This window comes from Psittacula echo, assembly GCF_963264785.1.
Source record: "Psittacula echo genome assembly, chromosome: 2".
Classification (NCBI taxonomy): Eukaryota; Metazoa; Chordata; class Aves; order Psittaciformes; family Psittacidae; genus Psittacula; species Psittacula echo.
The window spans coordinates 107,094,325-107,109,091 of NC_137737.1; the positions used below are offsets into that span (position 1 = coordinate 107,094,325).

The 14,767-nt window shown below is 41.7% G+C and overlaps 1 protein-coding gene across 3 annotated transcripts in view; it reads right to left on the reverse strand.

Moving 5' to 3' along the window:
• The window catches only part of RALBP1 (ralA binding protein 1), a 37,240-nt gene extending 26,784 nt beyond the window's left edge, over positions 1-10,456 (reverse strand). For 2 of the 3 annotated variants that reach the window (XR_013956211.1, XM_080610192.1), the window contains exon 1: positions 10,226-10,456. The gene's annotated coding sequence lies outside the window, so the exon portion shown is untranslated. Of the gene's footprint in view, positions 1-10,164 lie in introns of all 3 variants that reach the window. The other variant, XM_080610193.1, reaches the window with a different exon arrangement.
• Between the last annotated feature and the right edge of the window lie 4,311 nt (positions 10,457-14,767).

Below are 14,767 nucleotides of genomic sequence, written 5' to 3' on the forward strand. Positions count from 1 at the left end.
TCTTGTCACCACAATGTAACCCAACACCAGTTGCTCCAGTAATTGTAGTCAAGCTCAGTACACTAGTTTCCCATTCCATGGTATCTACAACCACTTCCCAGGCTCAGTCCCTTTCCATTAACTTCTTCATCCCCCATTCCCGCAGTCCAGTTCCTCCACCATCAGGACTGCACCTCCTCTCACAACCCCCTCCTCACCATGCAGGTGTTCAGCACCTAAACTCGTGAAACTTCAGTTTCTCCATTCCTCTTGTCCATACCCATTGCCTCACCTAACCTCACCTTTTGGTTGCTCACTGTTTCTCAGGTTTCCCTTGCCACCTTCTGCTTCTCCCACACTCAGTTCCATTTAAGACTTCTGAAAATCACGGTCCACTCATAAGCCAGAAAATCTGGGAGGTCTTCTCCAGGCAAAGTTAGGTATCCCTTCTAAACTACAAACAGCATTAGAAAGGTTTGCCTGATTTCCAAAATAGTTTTTGCTACAGAAGATATATTCTTCCCCTCTAGCTGAATTCTCAGAAACAGTTTGAAGGATCTGATTTGTGCTTTTTGTTCAGAATTTTAAATACTGGCCTAAGAAACTCAGCTTTTCAGCCCAAATGTAAACAAGGGAACTTTTGATAAGGGCTGAACTATTAAGATCTGAACTGAATTATACGAACAGTCCTGCAAATATACCAAACTCTCCTGTACTTCCGAAAAACACCACATTGGACAAAATATATAATACTCACTATTGCTTAGATTTGCCTTAGAATTATTCCTGGTGTGACAACCCTGTCCCTTTTCTCCTGTCCACCTCTCCAAATTCCCACTTGTGCCAGCACTAATGCTTGTAAAACACAACAGAAAGTTGTACTTTTACCACTTAACAGAAGAAAGGAGGAAAGTGCAGTAAAAGATGTGCAGTTTACCTTTTAACAATCATTATAAACACTGTATCATGTCAGGTTTTGTTTGCCTATACACAAGTTTTAGACAATTCACGTTTTCTGACAACTCTTCCGATGAGTTGTCCAATCCCTGGTCACCAAAGGTCTGCAGCCAAGTCATACATACAGCAACTAATGATCCTGTGAATTGAGATTAAGTTTCATGTAGTTAGCAGCTCCTGGGCTGGGTTTATTTAACAACAAATTGCCCTTATCACAGATTTCAACTATGGAATCATTCAGTCACACTCTAATACCTGAACTCAGCCAACTTGAGAACAACTTAGTGAGGTCTAGGTGGACAGTCTAAAACGCTACAAAACTGTGAGACTGGTTGAGATGAATGCACAGCAAATTCTGTTAAAAAAAGCAAACGCTAATCATCAGCATGAAAAAAAACCAGCAACAAAATTAAGCAGAAGACAATGGATTTAGCATTAACTATTTTACTGGAGATTTAAGTGATCCTGCTGTTCTTTCAAAAGCATCTGCAGACTAACTGTAATGGATCACACGACAGTGAATGGAATCTACTTCTCCAGACAGGAGAACATGCACACATCAGTTCCATAGCCTAGCCAAAAAAAATTAACAATCTAAGGCTACACACAGCCTAGTTTTCGCTTTTGTTTGTTTTGCTGGGTTTTTTTTAAGAGTGCATGAGATAATGCATGCTAAAATACTAGAAGTGACAAGGGTAAACAGAAAATATTAAAGTCACTTTGCTTTGGATTTAACACTAGCAACGTATCTGAGACATGCCTATACACCAGAAACGTGCAAAGTAACACACTGCCATTTCTGTAACAGCAATAATTCACCTGGCAAAAGCAACAGCAGCAGGAGATGCAGTAACATATTGCGAGGCTCCTGCCAGCAGGTAGAGTTCAAGCTCTACGGAGATATTGGGAACATACTCAGTTGACATGTATGGGCAGATACTAATGCTGCCGCATTATCATCATCTTTCTTATTCCTGCTAATTACAACAAAACCAGAATGGGTATGCTCCCCCTCCTAAAAACGTCACTTAACTTGTGTCTGCTGGTTTGTCCTTTAAAAACCACTTGCCACCACCTACTAGTACACTGAGTTCAAAACAAAGCCTGGCTACACTTTGTCCCTGCATAAACCTGCTTAACACACAGAGAAAACAACAAAGCGCTCACATGCTGCACAAAGTACCACGTTCTGAATCCAGGCAGCATCGCTTTTTAATCCATTATTGAGATATTATCTTTTAGACTGGATGTAGAAAACCCAATTAGAAGCACCATGCTGCTTCACTGAACTGTGATCATTATTTTACTCATGGAATTTTCAAACAGTATTAAGTTAATTTCATAATGCTTTAACTGGGAGGTCAGTGTGAACAGTCTAGTTTACCTTACCAAAGGCAAAAAACATTAAATTCTAAGGCTTTATCATCCTGAGAAACAAGCATTTTTTCTGAAAGTATATTAATGACACACAAACCTTTAAGGTTAAAAATGAGAAAATTAAGTTTCTTGCGCCTTACACTGAATTTTTTCTACCATGCTTGAACACAGATAAAAAGATCTATAAATTACAGACTGCTGCTTGAACTGACAATTCTATAACGTAAGGAGAAACTAAGAACAGCTTTGCCTGGATGTCTTCACAGTGTGATACATGACACAGATGATCAGTTTCCATGTATGATTTTATTTCATGTTTAAAACCCTACGTGTCCCACTGTAACACAGGCAAATCATATCCAACATTTAGTGAATATTAACTTAAAACAGAACTATGGTGGTTGAGAGAAAACCCATTTATTGTATCAGCAGAAAGGAAAAGGAAAGAATTTGATCTAGAAAAAATGTTTATACAACATAATATACATGTATATACAATACAGATTATTTTTAGTGATTATTTGATAACTATCTGCTCATTATTTTTAATGATTATTTGATAACTATGCCTATCTGCAGCACCTTTGTTTCTGGCTTACAGAGTCTTGTATATTATCAAGCTAACATCAGTGGCTATTGACCTAGAAACCCAAGCAAAAGGAAAGCCTCCCATTCTGCCTTCACTGGTTGTTTTATTCGGCTCATATTGAATAAAAGCAACTGGAGATCGGGCTGCATGCAAATGCTTTCCCAATTTAACTATAATGGATAGGAGTATAATGTTTCCATGCTCCCAGCACAGCAAAGCCTTGTTGTAGATGCAGTTTTATCCTGTCCTGGGTTACTAAGAAGGAGAAAAACTGACTGCTACTGCTGAACCCAGGACATATGCAAAAAGAGATTTTTTTTCTGATGTAGCTTATTTCCTTTGCAGATCTGTTTTGCATCATGCCAGCAAAATAATAGCTTCATTTTTCCATGTTATGTCTATAGAGTGAAACATGCTGGAACAGATGTTGATGTCTGTCAAACTCATGCTATATGTAAAAGAAAATTATCTTCTTCTTTTTAATTATGGCATATAACTTTCCACACAAGAAGAGGACTGTATCGTCTTCTCTTTTCAGACATATTCCCATCAGTGCCAGTGACAACTCTTCATCACCACCACATGAAGTAGTTAGCCTTTCTGTAGATCTCTATATTTTTAGTTATTTTTTGTCAGTACCCTATGTAGAATTGAGGTTAAGAAGTTCTGCTTCCCACCCTGCCCCAGATTCATTCAGTACCCAAGGGGAAAGTCGATTTCAATATTTATAAGCTCAGTAGATTATTAATTATGATTAACACCACCACCTGCAGGGCTGAAATGTTGCAAAATGTCGTGCATGAGAACACTGAAAACACACACACACACACACACACATTCAAGGTGAGGTGCAGCATCACCCCCCTTGGGGCAGCAGCTGGTCCCTGCAGTGAATGGCTGGAAAGCAGGAATCTGTCTCCGCAGCCAGCAAAGGTTTCTTCAGAGACACCCATGGGGAAGACTTATCAGTTAAATTACTGATTACTGAAACAGCAGTAGGACCCACAAGTTCACAGTATTTGTCTGCTATGCCAATTTACATAGACAGCCTTACAAGAAAGCTTGCCTAAAACACCAGCTTTACAGAACAACAACAACAAAGTATAAACATCCTTACAATTCAAAGTTAAATTCACATTTTCTACAACTAGCTTCAGCTCAGTCTGGAGCACCTACTGCAGTAATTTTTGGCCATCCTACAGCTTCAGAGTATCATAAAAAAACCCCATACCTTATGAAATACACACTGATTGCTGTTTTCAATTTACTTGCACAATGTAATAAAAATGAGCTGAAGAGTAACAAATAGACATTAGAAATACATATACTTCTCAGCTGGCAAAAAAGTTCAGTATCTGATAGTACAGGACCAAACAAGTTCTGACTGCTATTCCCAAATCTGTTGTGTAGCCTTGCCTACATGGGAAAAATCATGCTGCTTCAAGTAATGCTTGGAATAATCTCCCCAGGGACGTGGTAGATTCCCCAGCACTGGACACTTTTAAGATTTGCCTCGATGGGGTGCTGGGACATCTAGTTTAGATCACACTTTACCAAGAAAGGTTGCACTAGATGGTCCTCAAGATCCCTTCCAACCCAGTGTTCTGTGATTCTACGAAATAAAATTAGTGTAGGTAGTTTAATGGAAGCCCTAATAAACATAAGACAAAACAGTGCCATTGTCCTTCCCCTGCCCCCAGAAGAATATAAAACAGCCTCCAACAGTATAAGGCATTTTTAAGACTGAGAGGAGATCCTTGCTCTTAAATACTGAAAAACACCACATGATAATTACCTGTCAAAAATGTGCATCTGTAACTGACTGCTCTAATGATACACACTAACTGCAAACTTCTGTGATAGGCATTTGTGTATCTTTCAGATGTCTTCAAGGTCTGACTGAAATAGCATATTAAAAACTTAATTACAAAAGGATTTTGTAATTAAGAACAACCAGTCAAAAGAAGACAACCATACTAGAAAACTATAAGCCAGTTCTATAATAAAATGAAATATCATAAAATTGTAGCACACAAAAGGGCTGCTGCAGGTAACAGCCAACGTAACTTTTTGATGTAGTACACAGATCTTGGCACATTCCAAGATACATTTGTGACAGTCATTGCCAGAATATTAGTTCCTCTTTATTATCTTTGTTGAGGAACTTGGATTTGAATCTACATCTTAGTATGTCAGTCACATCAATTTACTGAATCATCTAGAAAACAAACAATCCACATATTCATCACCTCCTCTTTCAGCTGGAAAGCTGCATTTCATTTCCTCCAGCAGCTTTTCAAATCCTTTTCAAAACATGACTGATAAAAACCACACCTCATCATCAGTGTACGAGTTGTGTAACTTCTGGAGAACTGCAACCCCAAGTTTCAGGATTAAGACTTAAGAAGCATGCCTTGTGAAAGATCTCTTCATCTAAGATTAGCCTGCAAGTGGCCAGCACAAAGAAAACTTACAGAATTTGTAAAGATTAAAACATCTAAAGAGTGAGAAAAACTAAACCCACTAGACTGAAATAATCCAAGGAGTTTTTTGGTAAATATATTCAATCAAGTTAGGGGTTTGTTTGTGTTTTTTTTTCACCAAGCTCTTAAATTTTTAGTCCATTTAATCAACTAAAAAAATCCCATCAAATATGAAAAGCTCTTTAGGCTATCTTAAAAGAACAGCATCTCCTTTGAAGCCACCACAACTGAAAATTAACAGAGGAGCATGTCAAATGATACTTTTCTTCAAATCCAATTAAAAAAGAGAGAGGTATTTTAGGCTTTGTACAGATCAGCATTATGCTTTTATACAGCATTTGGTTCACAATTTTAAAATCTAGTGGAGTTAGATTATTACAAAACATAGTAAAATATCTGCCAATTTAATTATCTTACATAAGGCAATATTAAATTAATACATTCAATATTAACAATGTGAAAACAGTGTATTGGAGAGAGGAAAACGAGCTATGGGCTTTCATAGTAACACAATAGAAAAATCACTCTTTTCTCACAAGTGTCCAGTTAACACTATTGTTATCGTACATTGTGTTTTTAAAAACCATACATGCAGCTCAAGCTCTGGTAGTACCAGAGATGTATGTTCAGTCCCAAGAGTTTCTTTTTGCCAGATGTCTGTCTTCTAGCACGAAGCTCAGTTACTCCTAACAGAAAAGCCACGGGGTCCTACTGAAACTGTAAAAGAGGAAGAGAACTCCATGCACTGACTTAAGCTAGATCATAGAAAAGTGTGAAATTTTCATACTACAGAGGACAGAAAATAAACAAAATTACATTTTATCTGTATGTAACTATATGAACTTACTTGAGTAAGGAGTTATTCACTGTTAGCAAATGTACAAAACAACCAACCTGAAACCAAGTTTATTTTCCTTAAAACAATTTTCAGTTTGTCCCAAACTTGCATTCTGATTTGGAATGTCAAGCCTGGCCACTGAGCACTGGCTCTATGCTCTTCCTCTACAGCAGCCATCTGGCCCCTTCCCACCTCATGCAAGCATCCATCACTTTCTTTCCTTGTGTGCCTCCAGAGACCAAAATAGTCAGTTTAAAAAACCTCAGTTGCTTGTGAGCAAGAAGTACAATAAAGAAGGCAATGCTGAAATGAGAAATCTGCTCCTAGTTGCAAAGCTGCCCCTTCCACTGCCCTGAAGTAAAGGGCAGCACCCACTCCTTTGAAAAAGCGTATCACTCATAAGCTAAAGTAATACATCTCTGCTCACTAACGCAAGCTCTTCCCCAGTGCAGAGCTTCATGTTGGGCTGTAGCTGGCAAGAATCATTAAGCCATCCCCTGCTTCCTCTAGGAAAAAGACAGTTGTCCAGATGGAACCGAGCCAGGGATTGCTTACAAGGTCATCCAGTAAATTAATCTGTAACACCAAGGATTGCAAACCTTCTTGTAAAGATTTTTTTATAGTAGCACTGATTGCCTCAGGTTTGTATTTCTACATATCTTCCCACACTCAAAACAGACAGATGACAAACTATTAACAGTTAAGGGCACACCAGTGAGGATGAAGTGACCTACACCACACTCTTCAATTATATCAGAAGACTTGCAAGACTTAATTCTGCACACAGAAAATAATACTAAATTTGATTATTTAAGACTAAACAGAACATCTTCTTACTAATGTTTCTTTTTCAAATTGGGCTACATACCACATGAATTTGTGCTAATAAACAGCTCAGTACACTTATTCAGATTTACATTATTATTGTTTTAGCAACTGGTAAGCACTTTTTCTTTATCATTATAGAATTCTGCATTTATTAAATAACTAGTTGCTATGTTTTTAGTCAGGATGTTATGCCAAGCTGCTTCTGGAAGAAACTGGGACATGTTCATTATCTGTATTTTTGTTTCCTTAGCATTACAAAAGCTACCCAAGGGAAAAATACTAAACCATGCTCTCTATCTGAATACATCTTATTTACTTACCAAAGGAAATACTACTTGTAGGCAGCACACCAATTGCTCCTAAACACTGTGATCTCATGTTTTCACATTGGTAGATCTCAGTGTCCCACGCATAGATTAGACAACAAAAAAAGATGCCTTCTGCTTTTTCAATAAACAACTACTAATAAACAATACTAAGGACCCCAGTTATAGCTCCCAAATATTTCTAGTCAGATATGTTTTGTTTAGGTGTTAACTTTGGTTTTTTAACTTCTTAGTAAATTACTTGAGCCATTGAAGCCACTGTAATTTGTATTTATCTTTTTCACAAATTCTTCCCTATTGGTTCAAAATTGTCATAGCACTTTACTGATGAAGCCTAAATAAATATTTTTCTTAATACATTATCTTCTAGTAACATGACAGAATAAACTATAACCTCTTCAGATATACTAGAGCTGAGTGTTGCCTGAGCCTATTTACTGAACCACCACTCCTTACTCAGGCAATTATATCTATCCCTCCCCATCCCACTTCCCAACAGCTGCTCTAAGTAAGCAGTCATCCCCCACTTTCTACTGCAGCCTGAAAACAAACTGGAAGCAGTGAGCTGCAGATCCCTGCTGTTATTCAGTTTCAGAGATAAAGGCTTGCTGTTGTTGCTGCCAACATCAAAGGCTCTTTCATTCTACTGTACCTGCACAGCTTCAACCAAGTCTGTATTCCCTGATGTCAAGACCAAAAGGTGAGGGGTGGCCGGGATGGGAAGGATAAGTATGGACAGGAAAGGAGTCATACCCTTCCTTTTTCTAAAATCAATCCAAATCCTTACCTTTCCAGTTTTGGCCATGACAAGGCAGAAGACGTGTTATTTGTACAGCACACACCTCTCAACACTGAGATGCAGCCAAAGTGCAAGCCTCCCACAGGCTACTCTCAGTCCAATGATGTGCTCCTTTGATGTATTTTTTTAAGCAACAATTTGAAAACTATTGTCTATTAGGCTCAGGTGAACAGCAGAAAGAGCTAATTCATTCTTCAGATGAAAATCTGACGCAAGCACATGGCAAACCATTACTAGTTTTAACGGTAGCAAATCATTCACTGATTCAAAATAAGCAGATGCACTGGTTCAGATAAAAGCTTAGTAGATTATACTAGACAAACAATAAACTGAAGGTAAATGTCATACTATATTTTGGCATTTTGAGGCCAGCTACATGACACCATGCTTTACAGAAGAAGAGTAGATTTGCATTTGTTGCTGAACAGCAGCATCTTCCATGCTAGTCTAAAAACTGCTTTTTAGAAACAGAAATTTATTCAGAAAATATTCAAACCTTTTCTGTAAGAAAATACAGCTAAAACCTATTAGGGAAGTGCCTAAAGGGTACAAGTGAGATCAGAACTTCAAGGTTTTAGATGCACTCCATATGCACATTGGTTTTGCTTTAAGTACATCTACAGAATTAAGCCATGCAGCTCTGAAGGCAGAATGCAGTTATTGCAATAGCAAGGCAACACAGACATGCATATATAGAAATGGAAATAAGCCACCCTACAAAAAAAAACTTTCTTGCCTGTATAAATACAATCACACCAGGGGTTTTACAGGGTTTTCCCCTTACTTTTGGGGGAAAAAAAAGCCCAAACCAAATCACAAGAATTTATGCCCTCCACCCCTGAATACACCCTAACTAAGAATAATGCCATATTTGCACCCTGTGTTAAATATTTGAGGCAGCTATGCCTATCTTCTATTTCAGATGTGGGAAGATTGAAGAACACAACTTATTTTCTCAAGTTAAAAATTAGATGGATCCCTGTAACAGGGAACATAAAATTCCCTGCTTCTCCATAATAAACACTATATTTATGACCTAGAACATTACAGTGGGGCGGGTGGGGGAGGCCAGTAAATTTCAAGCACTTGGAAGTAGTAAACACTCAAAACCCCAACTGTTTGGCAGCTTCTTCCATTTCTATTTCACTGAAAGCCTTCTTAGCCTATTATGTTTTATTACTGCTCATTAAGGATGATCACTAGCCCCAAGGACACCAGGTTGGGAGGTACGTGTCCAAACCACACCATCCTCATGAAGAGATACTTTCAGATTATCAATCTGGGTTGCTGGCATTTTTTTGTTTGTTTTGTTTCCTTTGACACGCACAAGCACTTAAAAGTCAGGTCTGCTTCTTTACTCACAAATCATATGCTGACATATGATGAACGTTAACACATGCTTTCTAAACAACATTATTAGGTAGAAAACACAGCGTCCTTAAAACCTGTTAAACATACTAGACGCAGGAGTAAAAGTTTTCTGTTTTTTAAGATGTGACCTCTAGGTGAAGGTAAATGAGTAAAACCCCATGATCTCTTCCCCCTCGAAAGCCAACCCCAAAGCAACTCCACAGAAAGCTAAACCACAGCAGACCTCTAACTGAGCTTGAGCTGCAGTGAACCCGCACGATTCAAAGCGCATAAACGTTCCAGACAACTGGACGGACGAGAAGCCTGGTCCCCGCCGCCAGTATCCATGAGGGCCGGCAAGCAAGGCACAGGGGCCGGGCCCAGCTCCTGAGCAGCTCCGCCGAGGAGTCGCCGCTGGGACGCGCCGGGCCGTTCCGGGCCGCCGGAGGGAGCTGATTCCGCAGAGTCAAGGCCGAGATGAGAACTCCCGGCCTGGCGAGCCGAGAACGACGGGGGGGGAGGCGGAGCCCCCAACGGCCCCTCCCCTCCCCCAAGCTCCGGGCAGCCCGGGCCGGCCCCTCCCCCACCTGGCAGGCGCGCCCGGGGGCGGCTCCGCACCCCTCGTTATCGTCCCTCACCTGCCCCTGCCTCCGCACTCCCGCCGGGCCGTGCCCTGTCCCCGCGCCCGCGGGCACTCACCGCCGGAGTCCCGCTTGCCGGCGCAGCGGCTCCGCCTCGGCCTCACGCTCGGGGCCCCGCCTCGCGCCCCATTCCGCCTCCGCCGCCCGGGCTCGCAGACGACGGCCGCGTAGCGGCGCGAGCTCGTCACCGCGCAGGCGCCGCCCGCCTCGCTCCGCGGCTCGCGGCGGCCGGGGGCGGGAGGACAGCGTGCGCCGACGGACCAGCCCCCACCGCCCCTCCCCGATCCCGGAGGAGTGCGGCTCCGCGCAGGCGCAATGCTGTGAGGGCGAGGCGCAGAACGTTCCTGCGCGCAAGGCGTGACGGGTGCTGTAGTTCCCCACCGCGCCGGGTGTCCAGGCGGCTCCCGGACTACAACTCCCAGGTGACGGGGGAAGCCCTCTTCCGTCGCCCCCGTCTCCCGAAGCCTCAAGGCCCGGGGAAGTGTGGTGGGGCTCCGCTCGCTGGCGGGAGCTGGGGCTGGCTGCGGGCAGCGAGGGGCGGCCTGAGGGGACCCGGCGCCCCTCCTGCTTCAGTGAGCCGCCTCCCGGCGGGAAACACCGGTACCACAGCCTCGTGAAGGTTTCTGAAGCCTCTGAGGACGGGCGGAGACCCGACTGCTCTCCTGAACTGACGTACCAGGGACTGTAAGCATTAGCCGTGACTAAAGCGGTGTATGACTAAACCCGTTGTGTGGCAAATTTGTAACGGTGAGAAGCCAGCAAACGTCAAAAGCAGTCAGTACCAACGCAAGGGTTGACACAGCTCTATAGGTGTTTGCATCCAGCCTGTCTCACGAATAACGAGCGTTGCTCGTGACCTCTCTGTTTGCAGCCATTTGTTTCAGTTTCATCTTGCATAATGAATCTGATCTTGAATCCTTACCCGCTCGTCTCTCCCACTCTCTGGAATACAAGAAAGTGGAGAAATGCTCTGGATGTGACCTGTGCCAAGAAACACATCTCCATCTCCACATGCATCCTGTTTACAATGGTGTTAAATTTTGTATTCTCTGCTTCTTACAATGTGAGTTTCTGTTACGTTAAGCACCTGCATAATTTGAATCCTTTTCAGGATTCCTCATCAACAAGGGAATTTGTTTCAGTTAAAACAGACTGATTTATTCCCACAGCCTCAAACATAATCCCTGGGTGACTGGACACATTAATACTGTGGCAGTGTGCCACCTGCTTCACTTATTCACTCGAGATTCAATGCTGCTTAGTCCCTGTCAAATGGGCTCTTTGTGCAACCTCTTGCGGTAATGCAAGAGGTCCCCCACAGGAATTTGTGCTATTCAGTAGGAAATACAAAAGGGAGAGTTGTAAACACTCCGATTAGTGTTGGAGCACAGAGATATTGTCTCCACAACATATTACATAACCACGCAAATTCCAGTTTACCTCCTCCCATCCAGAAGAAACAGTTTAACGGCAAGGGCTTACTGATTTATTTAACATCACCACTAATGCTGGGGTTTTGTTACCCAAAGGCTGCTGCTTCTGGCCAAAGAAGAGAGAAAGGTTATTTCAGTAACATAGTAATTCGAGATGATTGCCTGTGAGGATTTCCACTTGAAGTGACAGTCACCAGAGGCTCTTGATTCTGAAGAGTATTATCACAGGCAGTTGCCAACACAAGTTCACACACAATAGGACCATCATCTAATGAGCCCAGAATGAATCTTCTCTGGTTTTTGAAGACAAACAAGTGATTGTGTGTAGTGCTGACAATACCAGTTTGCTGCCATGTGAAACACATTTGGATGACTTCTGACCTACAAAACTTACTGTGGTCTGAGGCCTACTTACACAGGCCGAGGCGCTTTCTTACACCCTCCATGCCCTCACATTCACTCTGTAAATTCTTACTGCTTGAAGGACAAAGTAAGGAGTCTAAGGTGGCAAGCTCTCTGCTTTGAATTTCAGTCTTGCTGAGGTACCTGACACTCATAAACATACTAAAGCAATAATGGAGGGAAGCATTAGAAAGCATTTTGACAGGAAAAAAGGGGTAAAAAGGCAGAGCTGTGTTAATGAATGATTCCTTCCCATTCCCTCTCAGTGACACTCCTACTTCAAGAAAGCCAGTTCTGGGGTTGAGTTTATCTTGGAGAGATGGGAGCCTACATGGGCTGTACTATTCTGGGATAGTTGTAGATACACTATGTAATTCTCATTAGCAATAAAGGAATACACAGCAGTCATAAGGAGGTGTATTTATGAAAGAAACTAGTTGGCCACATACTGAAACACCCACATGATATAAAAAGAACCTGAATATACAAAGGAAAGCCTAGAAAAAAGTAGATTAGTTAATCCCTTTGGTGGGAAAAGTCTGTTAATTATATGATGTCCCACACAGCAGGAGAGCCAAAAGAGCTGTCTGACACTGAATTCTGCCTGTACAACTCCCATGACCACTACTGTGGAGTTACAATTCCAAAATCATTGCAGCAAGAAGAAACTTTAAAAATACTTAAGAAACTAAGAGGATGTTAGAAAACTTTGGTCTTGGTAGCCTTACATCTTAAATTTGTCTGAAAAAGGGATTTGCGTTGTTCCTTGCAACATCTTGTATCAAAGTATGTTTTCCTGTACAAGTGGCACAAATTTTAATGATGTACTGCCTGGTGAAAGATACCATGCCAAGAGCATGTGGCAAATCTTGGCACAAGTATTTCCTTTGCAAAATCCAACTGACATTATGATCAGCCAAATGTTAGGTTATATGATCAACACTCTGCTCCATGGGCACAAATGAGCACAGCACCGCAATGGTAGGTGGAGGAACTCCAATATGGTACCCACAGAAATGAGCACCTCCCAGGGCTGTCCCATGACAGCCACCACTTTGAGTATGGGATACCTGGGATGCAGGGGAATAGCATTTTGGGGTGACAGAAGACCTATTGCAGGGCTTGTAGCAGAAAGACCAAAGGCAGTGAAAGGGAGGAACAAAGGTGGAGAAAAAGAGGGTAAGAAGATAAAAGGGGCTGGTCAGTACACTTGTCTGCCAGTGCCCTGCAAGTACCTCATCACCATGGTCCGTCCTGTTTCCTCATTAATGTTCCTCCTGGGTGAGGGGGTCTCTGTGCATGTAGATCTAAGTGCCAGCCACTGGAAAGGCATGATGAGTCACAGGGGCCTGCATGTCTTGGGTGCTTGTGGCTGGAGAGACCAGAGCATATGTGTTGTGTGGGTCTGTGTGTCATTGTGTGATCGCCAGCAAACATCCAGCCAGACCAGCCAACCAGCAGGAAGAGTGACTTGGGAGCCAGGTACCAAAGCAGCCATTAACTTTGACATGGATACTGGAGAGACCGTAGATATGTTATTAGAGATACAAGCAGGTGTTCTTGTATTTCTTTTTTAAAGTACTAGGTGTGAAATCTATTAAATGTACTAAAATTAAGCCAGGAGCCCTAAGAAATGACAGGAACACAATGGCACATTATGGCCATTGTACTCACTCTCTGCACAGCGTCAATGCTTCTGAAATTTCGGAGCAACAAGTGCCTGTGGGGAAAAACAAACAAATAAAACCCAAAACAACGAAACAAAAACTTTAGCTACTTTTAGAGAAGGAATAACAAAAGGCCTTCAACCCCTTCTCAGTCAGAACCCAAACAGACTAGGGATTTGTATAATTTCTTATTATATGAATTCCCTTTTTGGGCTTCCCTTGAAGCTCAGTAATTTACAATTCTATCCCAAAGGACAGTAATAAAACTGGCTGATGCCAGAAAAGTTTTTAAAACATATTCTGAAGTATTCTAAAGCACTTGTGTAGGTGATGCTTTGCTGGTATCCAGACACAGGTGAAATAAACACCCCAAATGAATTACAATTTTTCTTGCAAAATGAGCAAGACTAAGTAAAAAACTTTCCAAAAGAAAATCTTGAGAAAGAAAACACAAGAATCAGTAATGTCTTTTTATTAAAATACCTCTTAACACACTCATTGTAATAAAATACACTGGATGTTGCTGTATGACATTTGCATACACACAACGCTTACAGCAAACTAGACAGCATCAAGAATTACAAAAAATAAGGCAAAGTGTGCATCCTCACTTTCTGCTCTCAGGCCATTACACACAAATAACCGTGTTTACATTTTTATGCCATTCCCTACACTGTTTCCTGGACCCCTGTTAAGCAAATTCCCCATATTCCTCCTGCTCTCACCCTTGCTGTTCCCTTGACTTGACCTCACAGTGAAATTCTAATGATGTAAATGGAGACTGTGTCACAGATCCAGGGGGCAGCAGGTGCCTGACCAGAAACATCAGCCCTGTTTTTCCCCCCAGGAAGATTCTGAACTACTGTGATGCTTCTAATAATTCACCATTGCAAGAATCTGAAGCATGCTGATGTAGCAATGCTTACTTTGTGTCTCCTCTCTCGGTCAAGACTGATGATGCATCACCCTCTAACTAAAACCGGTCACAGCTACTCTAGCATATTCTTTCTCTCCGTTCATTTTAAGAAAATCAAGCAGAAGAAAAGATAACATGAATTGTCAAATATAGAAGGAACAACTCCTTCATGATAAGCTAAG